This window comes from Phacochoerus africanus, chromosome 1 (assembly GCF_016906955.1).
Source record: "Phacochoerus africanus isolate WHEZ1 chromosome 1, ROS_Pafr_v1, whole genome shotgun sequence".
Lineage (NCBI taxonomy): Eukaryota > Metazoa > Chordata > Mammalia > Artiodactyla > Suidae > Phacochoerus > Phacochoerus africanus.
Window position 1 is genome coordinate 8,273,421 of NC_062544.1, and position 12,846 is coordinate 8,286,266.

Here is a 12,846-nt window from a genome sequence, read left to right on the forward strand (position 1 = left end):
CTATCTCTGGAGCCTGCGGCCTTGACACTACACTGACCCCTTGGTTTGAATCCCGGGCCCACCCTTCAAGTTTTTCGCCCTGAATCAACTGAAACACTTACTGTGGTTTGAGAAACATCCTCTAATCACTTGTCTGGCACTATTACGTGGCAGTGTTCTTGGCCTATAGGGTGGCAGGATGCACCCTCTGGCCTGTTCATTCATGGCACTGAGATTCCAGTCTCAAATCTCATCCTACTGATAGCTGGTTGTTCTCACTCAGGCAACAGAGTCAGGAAGTAAGATTGTCAAGGACCTTAAGATGTTCAGATATAAGTCCAGTTCTTGCTTTCCTTTCCAGGTAGTGAGAAGAACTCTGAGTTAATCTTCACACCTTTGAGAACAGAGCTGCTGGAATATCAGAACTTGGCTAGGACCCTTCTCAGACATCATCAACTAAAAGAAAACTTGCAGGGCATTGCCTGCAGACTTCCAACTTGTTGTACCATTTGTCAGTAGGCAAGAGGGATTCTTCCAGAATGAAAGCCTCCAAAATAAGCCCTTCTAACACTGGCCCAGGCATCTGTAGTTCTGGGTTCCACTGTGGCTCTACCAGGAGGTTGTGACCCTGGGAGAGGTATTGCTGCTCTTTACCCCTTGGTGAAATAGGTACTAGATTATAGAGGACTTTCGGAGACTGAGCATCCCAGGGCCTGCACTTCTCATTCCCACTGGATGCTGAGATGCAGGCCCACCTTCGCCTGGGTTGTGGCACATACAACTTATGTGAGAACAGCTTCAACTGCCCGAGGCCTCCACAGAGGGTGGAATAAATGGGATTTAAATAATGATACTCCTTTACGGCCCTTTGGAGTAAACAGAGAACCTTGTGTCATTTATTCTCTTATGGCAATTTGGCACGTTGGTGTGTTATCAGAATCATCTGGAGAGATAATAAAGCACGTGGGGACCTAGACTCATTGAAGTAGGGAGAATCTGGGCTTTTTGGGGGGCCACGCCCATGGGCATGTGGAAGTTCCTGGGCCAGGTATCTAACCTGAGCCACAGTGACAAGGCTGAATCCTTAACACTTAGGCCACTCTGGGCCTTTTTATTTTTACCAAGTTCCCTGGGTGGTTCTGATACTGGCCAGAGGGTGAATTCTACTGTCCTATGGAGGAGGAGGAATCGTCCCCTCTTTAATAGATTACAGAACCAAGGTAGAGAGCTGGGGAATGCTTTGTCTGAGGTTGCATAATCTGGTGGAAATGAACACAGCATTCTTTGGGGCTGGGTTTAGGGACTTCAAAATCAACAAAGAAACCAATACTCAGGTGGAATTTATTAATCCATCCTTATTTTCTCAGGCATATTTTTATAGACCCTGGCTGTCTACTGTGGCTCTCCTGTTGCCTAGATAATAATGATAATACTAGCTCACATGTAAGTGTGTTACATTAGGTAGGTACTATTCCTACCCTTGTTTTATAGGTGAGGAAACCAAGGCTCAGAAAATTTACTTCACTTGCTTAGGATGATGCAGTTAGTACGAGAGGCAGAGCTCTGAATTGAATCCAAGCCTCAGAAGCTGTAGTTAGGCTATCCCCATGTTTCCCGACATGCCTAGTGCATTGCACAAACTCCAAAACCAAAACCAAACCAAACGAAAAACCCCAAACTCCCTCGCATGTACATAATTTATGTGGTTCAAGACTTTGAGGTTTCATGCATCAATCAAATTTCCAAATGAATTTTAGGAGCAGGCATTTGAATACAAAGAATGTTGCCTGCCATTCCAGTTCTACAAGGATGAAGCCATTAGCCACTGCAGTTGCCCACTGACAGCACATCCTGAGGTAAATTCAGGAAGCATTTTGTGCTTTGACACGGGCCCTGTTTAGTTAAGATGCATATCTAAAGAATAATTTCAGTGAACTCAGATTCTTGCGTCTTCCCAAAGAAAAATATGAAAATCATTAACTTGAGATGTGTGTGCTTTGTGATTAGAAGTAACCTTTTGATGTTTCACTAAGCACTTGTTTTTTTCCTTTTTCAGGTGCACCCAAAAATTCATACCCTAGCTCCTCTCTTATCCCTCTGGAGCAGTTCCTCAGGGGTATCAGACAGGCTGTCTCCCAGGCTATAGTCCTCACTAAGGAAAGAAACTTTTGTGCATTGTTCTTTCAGGGGACAGTGCTGGTGACCATGAAGGGATTCAGAAAAGACTTTTCTCTTCTGTCTGAACTTCATGAGGATCTAGGGTCTTGGTACCACCAGAGGCGCTTTGTGTCTATCTGCCTCCTCGGCGAGTCCAGAAGAGTTTGGATGAGTCTTTCCTGGGTCTTGGCTCTCTCATTATTGGCTGATGATGCTAAGTTTTATTCGACGGTGGTTTATCAAACCCCTCACTATGCGAAGCAGGTTTTCCTTGAACTTAGTTTCAAGAAGAGGTACCTGGGTTACCCAAGTTGGAAAACTGATTAGGTTTAGACTGAGTAGTTAGGTAGGAGTCTGGTCTGTTGTTTTCCCTTGAATTTGGCTACCTCAATAGAGTTTATCGGAGTAAAAGTGAAAAAAGTCATATGAGAGTTTTGAGCTCCAAAGAAGAAAAGGGACATCACCTCCAGCCCAGTAATGGTTTTCCCAGGCAACTGAGAAACTTGCAGGACCAGTAAAGGCAAGTCTTCATGCCATGTAGCAGTCCTACTGGGAAACCCACTTATTTAATTTAAGAAAATTTGCTCCTCCAGAGACCATCAGTGATCAGAGCATTGGTTTTAACCTGCCAGAGGGAAAAGCCGACACATGAAGAGCTGAAATAACTCTACGGTGACACCTAGAGGATGCAAGCTCACAAACAGCACGTCAGCCCACCACACAATTATCACGAGCAGTTTTATCTTGACAAACCAACCCAGAATGGAAAACACAGCTTTCAAAATAAAAGAAAAAGGAGCGAGAGATGGCTGACCTCCAACTAACACTCCAGCCCAGTTCATGTATATCACCTACGGAAATTACACTTGCAAATACTTACTTAATTGGGGGAAATATACCAAAGATCTCAACCTGAAATGGCCAAACTGGGGTTCTTTGATGTTCTCAAATTAATTTTTTTTTTTTTGGCTGGACTTGCAGCATGAGAAAGTTCCGAGGCCAGGGATCGAACCCTTGCCACAGCTATAACCAGAGCAGTGACAACACTGGATCCCTAACCTGCTGAGTGACGAGGGAACTTCTGAAATTAATTTCTGTGTGTATCCACAGCTAGAGAAAGTTGGCCATGAAATCAAATAGACTGAATGGAATGTTTATTTCAATTGGTCTTTAGAAACTTATAAAAGAGGAAAGGATGAACTTCTTTGTAGAAAACCAGCTTAAAGATTGCTTGAAATGATATCGGAATTTTAAAAAAGTCTGCTAACGTTAACCCTGCCTCTCCCTCTACTCCTCCTTCGTATCCTGTTTGACCTGAGCTCCCTGACTTAGAAGCCATCTCTCAGCTCTCAGTCACCTGACCCTCCTGCTGCTGCCTCTTCCCTAGTAAAGGAGGAACACTCATTTCTCTCTCTGTGCCTCTAAGATGCTGTCCTATCTGATCTTAGGCATTTTGTTCTGTGTTTTGAGACCTTGGTCTCTGCCATCCAGAAGGTACAGATAGGTTTGGCAGTCAAACGGCCTGGGTCTAAGCAGTCTTTTTGACTGGATATGCCAGCTTTCAGGGAAATGTGTCATAATGGATGACAGCCCATAAGGAACCATTGCCATCTCAATCTTTGTTGCTTCTTCTCTGCAATGAAGGCCTTTACTTTCATAGACAATTTTGGGGAGCAAGGTTTTTGGAACTTGTGGAGGCTGGATCCTTTGCATTCTCTTTTGAGGGTGACTCTGTGTCTTCTTAGTTTGAGTTGCTATTAAAATACTACTCATCAATGGCCAGATAATGGATACTTTAAGTTGGAGAAACTTCTAAATTGGTAAATTTTTAGAGAGTTCTTTTTTTTCTTCTTCTTCTTTTTACAGCCACACCTGCAGCATATGGAAGTTCCTGGGCTAGGGGTTGAATCGGAGCTGCATCTGTTAGCCTGTGGCCTACACCACAGCCATAGCAACGCTAGAGCTGAGCTGCACCTGCCACCTATGCTGCAGATTGCAGCAACACTGGATCCCTAACTCACTGAGTGAGATCAGGGATTGAACCCACATCCTCACAGAGACAACATCAGGTTCTTAACTCACTAAGCCACAATGGGAGCTCCAGAGATCTCTCTTATACATAACTGTTTTATGAGTACTTATAAAAAGACCAAATTAGAAGGTGGATATAAAAAATATAACAGCTAACCTTAAGAAGAATTTTAATTTAAAACAAACAAACAAAAAGTGGTTTAGGAAGCCTCATTTGCGGTCTTAGCTTTTCCTCAAAGGGTTTTACTGATGTAAATAAAAACATTAATATTAATTAGATTTATTAAGAGGTGACAAAGAAGAAGCTGGGGGGAAAGTCTAGAGACTTCTTCCCAAAAGGTGGAAATTTTAAAAGTACTCCTCCTAACAGGACGGAAATCTTTAGACAGTTATTAAGAAAGTGAACATTGATGAGATTAAAACAAAGGTTTTGGTACAATATCATTTAAAGTTGGATGGGCCAAAGTGATCACCTATTGGCTCCCCTCTCAACAGTACAGGATCCCAAACAAGTCTGCTCTTTAAAAAAAAGGTATAAAGTTAGAAGAAAATTATGCTGAGATGCTTGAGGGCAACAATTAGATCAATTAATCAAGTTAAAGAATGACAAAAAAGGCCTGAGTCCCTTTGGCTCAACTTGTCACTGTTCACCCCAAAGCCTTTTATACAAAAATGTATAAAATGGGGGGGGGGAGATAAAAATGAAAGTTTCTGGAACTCCTTGTAAGACAAAGACTTATTGATGAGGTCCTAATGGAAGCTAAAGTTAAAGGTACAAGAGTTGATAGAATTGAGATAAAAGTTGATAAAAATTTGTGTATTTGAATAGGCTTTATATAAGATGGTTACATCTCTTTTGCCTAGTTATATTATGGGATAGACATTATATCTCACTGGGGAATACTTGTTTTGCCTGGTACTAAAAATCTGCTCCCCAATAAATATTAATTAAAATACTGAAAGAAACCAATAGGGTTACCTGACCCCCAAAAATATGAAATAAAAATTGGGGGCTAATATTCAGGAGAAAATAAAAGCAATAATGGAGGGGTCTTTTGCCCCTAGGGTAACTGCTCTGGGTTTAACTTGTGTACTCAAAAAAAAGCTCTTGTGGAATGCTTTGTACAAACTTCTGAAGACATGATAAATTGAATCTTAAACTATTAGAAGATAGAACTACTTGATTTTCAGACTGGTTGGAAATCTTTCAGGTGTATTTTTTTTTAAAGCAAATTAAGGAAAACATAGTCGGGCAAATCAAGCTTTTGTTATCACTTAGGAGGCAGACCATTTCTTTGGGGAAATTGAAAGCAACTACCTTTGTCTTGCAAATCTCTACAAATCAGAAATGTAATATAGCCCACAATGACTTGAGACTAACTGGCTCAATCATATAGAACCTGGAACCAAATGGAAAAAAAAAAAAAGGAGAGAAAACGCTTTTTAAAACTCAAACTGCCAGAAAGGCTCCCTCACCCAAAATCTAATTCAGTCTTCATAAGGATTTATCAAGGACAAATACAAATCTTAAAAATCTTCTCCACAAATTTCAGCTTTAGTTATCTGTGCAAATAAATTTAACTTATTCCAAGTGTTATTTATAAACTAGTAAATTTATACTGTAATACACGATTCATGACTAAGTTTTAAAATGAAGCTATGAGATCTCTGGTTATGTCTATTTATATGTCTATCTGTACCTATGCCTCTACCTTCAGAGAGCATTATCAAAATTAAATTTATAAAAAAGCTCTATTTAAATGACTTAAAAAAGTGCTTACAAATCAAATATTTCTAAATGTAATAGAAACTAACCCAAATGAATTTCAAGTTCACATGATCTAGGAAATATTCAATATTAAATTAATATTCATCATTAACATTTAAGTTTGTTGGTTTAATTAAAATATACATGTTTTACTTTTGTTGTGCCTAGGTTTACTAAAAGTCAAATAAGGTCATATTATCTCTGTTATAAAACTCATCAGTAAGAGAAACAGCTTGGAATGCTGGCTGATTTGGTCTAATGTTTCATAAATGTTTCATGGGTAATCTAAACATAATTGTTGGGAACAAGTGAATTAAATAGATATAAATGGGGTAAGAGCTTTTAGATGGTCTCTTCAAGAATAGCTATATTTTATAGTATGTCTATTTAAAAATAATTTCTCCAGATTTTTAGTAACTTGAAACTTTAGAGTTTTGCTAAGTTAAATGATGAAAGTTCATTAAATATCTTAATCATTCACAAACAGGAGAACTGAAACAATTACTGAACACAAGCTTCCTTTTATAGATAAACTGAAGATATCTAGGACTATTAATAAAAATATTTAGTACTACACTGAAAACTTTTCTATAAAAACAGCACATTTAAAAAAATGACAAATACGTCAGAGAGTGTTTGGCCTATGTTTTCCTCTAAGAGTTTTATAGTGTCTGGTCTTATATCTAGGTCTTTAATCCTTTTGAGTTTATTTTTGTGTATGGTGTTACAAAGTGTTCTAATTTCATTCTTTTACATGTGGCTGTCCAGTTTTCCCAGCACCTCTTTTCTCCATTGTATATTGCTGCCTCCTTTATCATAGATTAGTTGCCTGTAGGTACGTGGGTTTAATTCTGGGCTTTCTATCCTGTTCCACTGATCTATATGTCTGTCTTTGTGCCAGTACCATACATTTTTGATGACAGTAGCTTTGTAGTATAGTCTAAAGTCAGGGAGCCTGATTCCTCCAGCTCCATTTTTCTTTTTCAGGATGTCTTTGGCTATTCTGGGTCTTTTGTGCTTCTAAACGAACTTTAAAATATTTTGTTTGAGTTCTGAACACTTATAAGTTTTCCAATCTACAGAATGCTAATGTAAAAGATAGTTCCTACTTGCTTATGTCTTAGTTTTCACTAGAAATTAAAGTTTTTAAAAGTTAAGAATCTAATTAATATATGTAATTAAAGCTACTAAAATTAATAGGGAAAACCTCTGTATATGAAATGAAAAGGTGTAAGCAATGAAATTGCATTTTGTAAAGGGAAAAGAAAATAATTTTGTCCTGGAGAGAAACAAAGAAAGGGAAAGCATAAGACAAAATCTGAAGAGAAAAAAGAAAGTTTTAGGAGGTTTGTGGGAAAGGGACCCTGAGAAAAGTTTTATGCATAGTCAAGACTGGCTAAGATTAAAATAAAATTTAACTGAGTAAATTTAAATATTAAAAGTAAGCTGGTACAAAACTAGAATTTGGTTTTCTCTCTCTGTTGAGAGAACAAAGTTTTCTTGGAATATTGATCTGATTTTAATAACATGTAAAGTTTCTTTACCATTTAATTTATCCATTGTAACTTTCTGTAGTTGTCTTTAAAAGCTTTTATTGTCACTTTGTTTAAATGAATAAATAGTTTCACAGAGACCTATGATCCTATTTGACCAAGTGTTTTAAAACATTATGATCTTGATGAACTTCCACAAGCCAAATTCTAAATGAAATCCTTTTGACCTCTAGCTAACTTTGGGATGTTTCGAAGCATCCCTGAAAAGAGATATCCCCCCCAAAAGAGATATTAAACTAATTAGGTTTATTTGGTATGCTTAATTACATGGGGAACATTGTCAAACAAGTGGTAATAAACCTTCTTAGGTTATATTGTGTGGATTAATGTATTAATAATAGCTATTCTAAAAACTGTATGGGTTTCCAAAAATCTAGTATGCCCTTAGTATAAAGTTATCAGTCTTAATTCTAGTTACTATCTTAAAATATTGTATGTCACAGAAATAACCAAGTTTCTTTGTAATTGCACGTAGTCAAATCTTCAGGCACGTCATTTTAAGTCTTTTGTCATTTATATACAGTCATTGTTTGATGCTTTAAGACTTAGGAAGATTCTCAAAAGGGACTTTTCGCAAGATAAGGTTTCTATGACTTTTAGCAGGTTCCAATCTTTTTTTTTAATCAATGGTTATTCAGCCCCTAGTAGTGATGCTGGTGTTGGTGAGCTCAAAGGTCTTTCTACTCTGCCCATCTTGTCTCCTCTCCACTCTCTAGTGAGTTTTAGATCAATATTGCTAAACTGAATAAGAACATAAAAAATATTAATGGAAAACCTGATGGCTTCCTCCAGATGAACAGCAATTAATTGCATGGGACTGAGTGAACTGATACATATGATTAATAATTTTATAACTTTTTGTCCAAAACATTACAGGCTCTTAATATTTTCTTTCTAGAAAACCTTTCCTCTTAGGATAAATATGACCTACAAGAAATTGATGAAGTATACCATTGTAAATGAAAATGAAATACGTATCTTTTGCTCTCTGTCTGACCCATCCAGAATTTGGCCTCTTCACCTGGGTCCCCTCTAGACTTGATGGCTTATTGAGGTCCACATTACAACAAGTTATATACTAGTCACTATTTAAAATTTTTCTCTCTTTGTTGTTTTCAAAAATGTTTATGCTTTGTGTCTTTGCTGTACCATGACCTTATTAATGTTACTGGCTGTATTACTTATATCCTGCCTACTGTATAAGATTGTTGCCTTTTACACTATTCAATGTGCAACCAAGCCTCTGACAAAATTAATGATGGCTAAACATCTTGAGGGAATTGATCACATATATAACTCTATAAAATAATTGTAATAGTGCAACTCTAGATACAGCAAGAAGCAACAAAGGAAAATATTTCCCAGATAATAACAGAATAGTAAGACCAGTGATTCAGTGCTGGAGTTATCAACAAGGTCTAATAAAGAAAATAACACATTGAGTGGCTTATCAACATAATCTTCGTCTGATCTAGCACCATGGGACAAACTGGTCATGAAATTGGCCCCAAACCTTGGTTGAATTTATCACTTACAGAGAGCACTATAAGCAAAGAATGTTGCCTGCCATTCCCGCTCTGTAAGAATCAAGCCCTTGCTGTACAGTGGGAAAATAAAAAAATTAAAAAAAAAAAAAAAAGAATCAAGCCATTAGCCACTGCAGTAGCCCATTGACAGTGCACCCAGAGGTGAATTCAGGAAGCATTCTGCACTCTGGACACTAGCATGAGATAGTTAAGATGCATATCTCAGGAATAATTTCAAAGAACTCAGATTCTTGTATCTTCCTATATAAAATAAAGCTTTAAAATTGTTAACTTGAGATGTGTGTTCTTTGTAATCAGCAGTAGTCTTTTCATGTTAGACTACATTTTTTCCCCAGCAAAAGAACTCGGATATCCTGGCTCTTCACTTATATCTTTGGAGCAGTTCTTCAGAGGTATCTGAGAGGCTATCTCCCGGGCTATAGTCCTCAGTAAAGTCCTCTCCCAAAAAACTTAACTCTCAGGTTTTACGTTGCGCTTTTTTTCTTTCCATCAACACACTGAACATCAAATTCTCATTTTTCTTCTATAAGGACCTTAAAAATGCCACTGTAATTTCTTAAAGAACATTTCAACCCCCACCCCACAAAGCTGAGGGATGCATCATGGGATAAAGGACAATGTTTTTAATGCTAAGAGCACTCCTCCCCTTTCTGGCAGGTCAAAGCTCTTTGGGTTAGGGTTAGGGTTAGGGTTAGGGTTTCTCATTGTGAAATGCTGATGAGGGCATCTATAGTTTTCCAGGCAGGAAGAAGGATTAAATGAGAAAAGAGACAAGTCCAGGGTCTGGTCACAGTCAGTGGGCCCCAGATGGGGGTGGTATTTTTATTATACTACTTATTACTAGAGGGAACTAGAAATATCATTTTGTTGATTTGTATTGTGTTACCAATTGAGGAACTAAGGCTCAGAGTGAATTAAGAGAAGTGTGCCACGGAGTTCCAGTCATGGCTCAGCAGGTTAAGAACTTGACTAGTATCCATGAGGATGCTGGTCCAATCCCTGGCCTTGCTCAGTGGGTTAAGGCTCTGGCATTGCCACAAGCTGTGGCACAGGTCGCAGATGTGGCTCAGATCTGACGCTGCTGTGGCTGTGGCATAGGCCAGTGGCTGCAGCTTCAGTTTAGCCTGGGAACTTCCACATGCCACAGGTGTGGTCCTAAAAAGAAAAAAGAAAAGAGTAGTGTGCCATGGCAGGACCAAGACTATAACCCAGCCCAGGTTTCCTGATTTCCCAGCCCTGTCACTTGCATCACTTCCCAGGCAGCTTGAAATACAGTACAAACAGGACGTTTAATTCATTCATTCGACAAATATTTACCAAGTCCCTGTCATGTGCTGAGCACTGTGATAGGACCGGGAAGAAGTAAAACCAACAAAACAAGTGCTCGTGTCTTAGCTGGAGTTGCACAATGAGATACAACAGGCTGGGTGGCTTAGGCACAGCCATTTATTTTCTCACAGTTCTGGGGGCGGGAAGTCCCAGGTCAAGGTCTGACAAGGTTGGCTCCTGGTGAGAACTCTTTTCCTGGTCTGTAGATGGCTGTCTTCTCCCTATGTTCTCACATGGTCTTCCTTGGGGGGGGGGGGTGAGTGTGTGAGTGTGTGAGTGTGGAGAGAGAGAGAGAGAGAGTGAACTCACTCTCTGGTGTCTCTTCTTATAAAAACACTTATCCTACTGGATCAGGGACCCGATGCGATGACCTCCTTTAACCTTAATTATTTCCTTTAAAGGCTCTCTTGCCAAATACTCAGGTGGGGTAGGGGTGGTTAGGGTTTCAACATATGACTTTGGCGGGGGGGGACACAAACATTCAGTTCTTGACCACTGGCCAGAGTGCTCTCAGTCTAGTGGGACAGACAGAGGATAATGGAGAGCGCAACGATGGCAAACTGTGGTGAAGGCCTTGAGGGAAATGAGCACAGTGCAGCTGTGGGAAGGAAGGGGCAACTTAGATACATTTTTCAGGGTAGGACTTTGAGGAGGTGGTACTAGAGCCAAGAACCAGAGAGAGAGAGAGAGAGAGGCAGCTGTGGGGAAACTGGAGGTGAGGGCAGAGTGGGCAGTTGGCAGCTCTTCCAGGCAGAGCAGGAGAGAAGGGAAGGCCTAGGGCAGGGAGTGGCAGAGGAGCTGAGAGGTGGCTGAGCTGTAAGTCTTGTCACTCGTGCGGTGGGTGTGGGGGTCAGAGCCTGAGAGCAGGGCAGAGGCGGATCACGGTACGGAGCTTGGATGTTATTCTGAGAGCTGGGAGGTCACAGAAGAGACTGGGGAAGATCTGTGTGGAGAATGGGCACAGGAGAACAAGAGAGGAGGCAGGGCGGCCAGTGAGGAGGCACCTGCCAACCAGGAGAGGGAGGATGGGCTTGGGTCGCTGAGATGCTCGGACACAAAGAGAGGGGTGTGTGCATGTCTGTGTGTCTGTGTCTGCCTGAGAGAGGCAGACAGAAAGACCCGGTCAGTGATATCTTGAGAATTTTCACATAAATATCACATGAGGTCTTATCTCCAAAGGTCCACTAGAATCACCATGGCACTTACACAATTAAAACTTACCCCTCAGAACTCCCAAGTGGCCTAATGATGTATCCATGTGTGCAGGTATGGCCTCAGACGCATTTCTAGGTTACTGAACTTATTGGGGGAGGGAGGCTGGGAGGGAGAGAAGGCCAGCGGCCTCAGCAAGTGGCTTTTCCTGGTGAACACAGGGAGGCCTCTCTTCCCTGGGTCAGGCGTTGACTCTGCTTATACTATCCAGTGTGATTTCATTCAGCGGAGTTTGTTTTCAGCAGAAGCTAGTGGTGATGATGATGAAAACACTAATAATAGCAGTACCATCATTGGAGCTCCACTTTATGGAGCATTTTCTATGTCCCTGGTACTTAACACTCCTTCTGTTACTCAGGGTTCCCATCTGTCCTTCATCCTCACCCACCCCCCTGCCCTCATTCAAGCCAGCATCATCTCTCACTTGGAACACAGCAAGAGCTTCCTAATAAGTTTCCCTGCTGCCCTCCTCCATCCTCACAGTGGCCAGAGGCGATGCCGTTCCCTGGCCCAAAACCTCCCCTGGGAACATAGCCTAGACTCATGACCATGGCTCACAACCCTGCAAGCTCTGGCCCCGTCACCCTTCCCACCTCTCCTTGTTCATCCCTCTTCCTAGAACACTGCACCCTAGCCACAGAGACCTCCTGTTTATTGTCCAACAAAGGCTGTCCTTTCCCCCTTAGGTATCAGTACGTGCGGCTCCCCATGCCTGTACTAATTATCTGCTGCGTTTGTATAGCTGGTCTCAGCTCCGATGTCTTTTCTTCCAGGGACCTTCCCTGACCACACAACCTAAAGCCAGGCCCTGTGTTTGCCTGGTTACGCTCAGTCACCCACCCTACTGTTTTCTCCCAGTTTGTAACGATCTTGCTTATATATCCGCTTCCCCATTGTTGTCTGTATTCTCCCGCTAGAATTCAACTTCATGGAGGTGGGAAAGCCTTGGTCACCTCTGAGCCCCCGGTGCTTAGACTTGGCTCATGGGAGACTCTCAAAAATATTTGATAAATGAAGGTACTCTTGTTCCCATTTAACAGATGAGGAATAACTGCCAGAGAGGTAAAGTCTTTGCCTGCCTACCACTGTCACAAAATTAGTGGCTTAAAACATTACAAAACTATCCTCTTACAGTTCTGGATGCCAGAGCCTAAAATTAGTTTCAGTGGGCTGACATCAGGGTATCAGCAGGGCCCTGTTCCCTCCAGAGTTTATGGGGAGAGTCAGTACTCTTGTCTTTTCCAGCTTCCAGAGCTCTAGTCCCTGCACT